The following is a 2,876-nucleotide window of genomic DNA, read 5'->3' on the forward strand; positions in this document are numbered from 1 at the left end:
ATATTATCCACAAATACATATATGAACAGATATAATATGAACACATAAACATATAAATGATCTATCTGCACACACTCTCTCACACACACACACATACATATATCTATTCCTTAAACCCACATACGCATGTATATATATATACATATGCATATTTCTGCGTTTCTATGTATAGAAATGTAAAAAAAAAAAACGCAGCTGAAGCTTTTCCCCCTCTGCGTCTAGAAAAAGATATCGACTAGTTTCAGCATTTATTAATTTGTCGTCAGGGATCGGATATTCCTTCATGGCCATAGATAGCATAATAACTTATAGCAGTTTATAGCGTGCTTACCCCAGGGCAGAACTAAATTGGTTTGTTTAATTTGCATAAGCGCGCAAGCATTTGTAATCTGTATGTATAAATTTGCATTTTTTTTTTACTTGTTTCAGTCATTTTGACTGCGACCATGCTGGAGCACCGCCTTTAGTCGATCAAATCGACCCCGGGACTTATTCTTTGTAAGCCCAGTACTTATTCTATTCGGTCTGTTTTGCCGAAACGCTAAGTGACGGGGACGAAACACACCAGCATCGGTTGTCAAGCAATGCTAGGGGGACAAATACAGACACACAAACAAACAACATACATATAATATATATATTACATATATACCACAGGCTTCTTCCAGTTTCTGTCTACCAAATCCACTCACAAGGCATTGGTCGGCCCGGGGGGCTATAGCCGAAGACATTTGCCCAGACGCCACGCAGTGGGACTGAACCCGGAACCAGGTGGTTGGTTAGCAAGCTACTTACCACACAGCCACTCCTGCACCTATGTAATTTTTTTACATTTTCACTTAATCCAAACTATGTGTAGTGTTTTTATATGTGACAAAATAAGATAAATGTCAGTCGCATGGATTTGGACTAGGAATAATGTAATACTGAATATTGTGCAAGATCAATTCATGATTTATCAGAATTATCTGCGCTTCGAAATATGTGAACAAGCGCCTAGTGGTAAATGAGACATACTCTGAATAAGAAGAATGTTAATTTCAAGGATCAAGAATTTTCCGGGATTGCCGTGCCATTAAAGTAAGTCAGTTCTTTCTGGAGACCAGAGGGCATCTGTATGTACATGTTTCTTTCACAATATGCGTCATCAGTACAGCAGTTGCCCTATCTTGACTCCACATGTAGGAGTTTCTCGAATCATTACTTTGAATTTCATCTTCCATCTTATTCAAATAATGGAAGATGAATCGCAACAGAAAATTATATAAGCATAAAAATATTCATAAACACAACGAAATAGGGTAATTTATTGGTTAATGTAAAACAAGAAGGAAAAAGCCGTTAGGAAATGCTTTCAATCGTTATATGCATAACACGTGATATATCTATTCGTTTTTGTTTTCAGTGTCATGTGTGCAAAATCCCCCCACCCGCCCCCCAAAAAATAAAAAGGCCAGAAAATGGCCTTTTTTATTATTTGATCTCAAAGTCGATAGAAAACAACGGAGAACACACCTTTGTATTCTCTCATAAAAATTCTATGACAAGAACCTAGTGTTTGTCTAATTTTGCATTTCATTCCTTCACAGTCGATACAACAGTAGCAAACCAGGGCGAATATCCCATCACAAGGTCCATTCATCGTTGCAGTGTTGCGGCTTGCGTGCTTCAGTGATCCTTAAAGCCATGTCAGCGGACCTTCCATACTGGAACGATGAAAGGATAGTGGCTAAGCTAATATGGATTACCTCTTTCCAGAAGTAAAAAATGGGTTTGCGTAGAGCCAACATCCCAATCGAGAAAAAAGAAAAAAGAAACCACACGGTTCCAGGTTCAGTCCCACTGTGTTGCACCTTGGAAAAGTGTCTTCTACTATAGCCTGGGGTCGACCAAAGCCTTGTGAGTGGATTTGATTAACGGAAACTGAAAGAAGCACATCATGTATATATGTGTGTGTGTGTATGTGTGTGTGTGTGTGTGTGTGTGGACTTTGCATGTGTTTGTCCCCCACTACCGCTTCACACACACACACTTGACAACCGGTGTTCGTGTATTTACGTCCCCATAACATTAGCGGTTCGGCGAAGAGAGAGAGATAGAGAGAGAGAGAGAGCGAGAGAGAGAAAGAGAGAAGAGAAAGAGAGAGAGAGAGAGAGCGAGAGAGAGAGAGAGAAAGAGAAAGAGAGAGAAAGAGAGAGAACAATAGAATAAGTAGCAGGCTTAACAAAATAATAAGTACTGGGGCCTCTTCTTTCAACCCAAATTTCTTCAAGACGGTACCCCAGCATGGCCGCAATCTGATGACTGAAACAAGTAAAAAAATATAAGATGAAAGGTGAGTATCGATGGTAAGTGAAAACCGACAAGATATGGAATAGGAACAACTCAGAGTCGTGAACAGTAGAGAAAAGTCGTCGACAGCCTAAGTTCCATGGGAAGTAAAGAGCTTAAGTAAAGGTGATGGATAGACAGAAACGCAATAACGTTGAACCAGATGCTTTGCAGTATTTGTTGCAGCCCTTTGCATTCTGAGTTCAAATTCCACCATAGCAAATTTAGGTGGTAGACTTAATTCGTTACCCAGTCTAATACCTATTTCTTTACTATCCACAAAGGGCTAAACACAGAGGGGGACAAACAAGGACAGACATAGGTATTAAGTCGATTACATCGACCCCAGTGCGTAACTGGTACTTAATTTATCGACCCCGTAAGGATGAAAGGCAAAGTTGACCTCGGCGGAATTTGAACTCAGAACGTAACGGCAGACGAAATACCTATTTCTTTACTACCCACAAGGGGCTAAACACGGAGAGGACAAACAAGGACAGACAAACGGATTAAGTCGATTATATCGACCCCAGTGCGTAACTGGT

Source organism: Octopus sinensis, linkage group LG6, assembly GCF_006345805.1.
Source record: "Octopus sinensis linkage group LG6, ASM634580v1, whole genome shotgun sequence".
Classification (NCBI taxonomy): domain Eukaryota; kingdom Metazoa; phylum Mollusca; class Cephalopoda; order Octopoda; family Octopodidae; genus Octopus; species Octopus sinensis.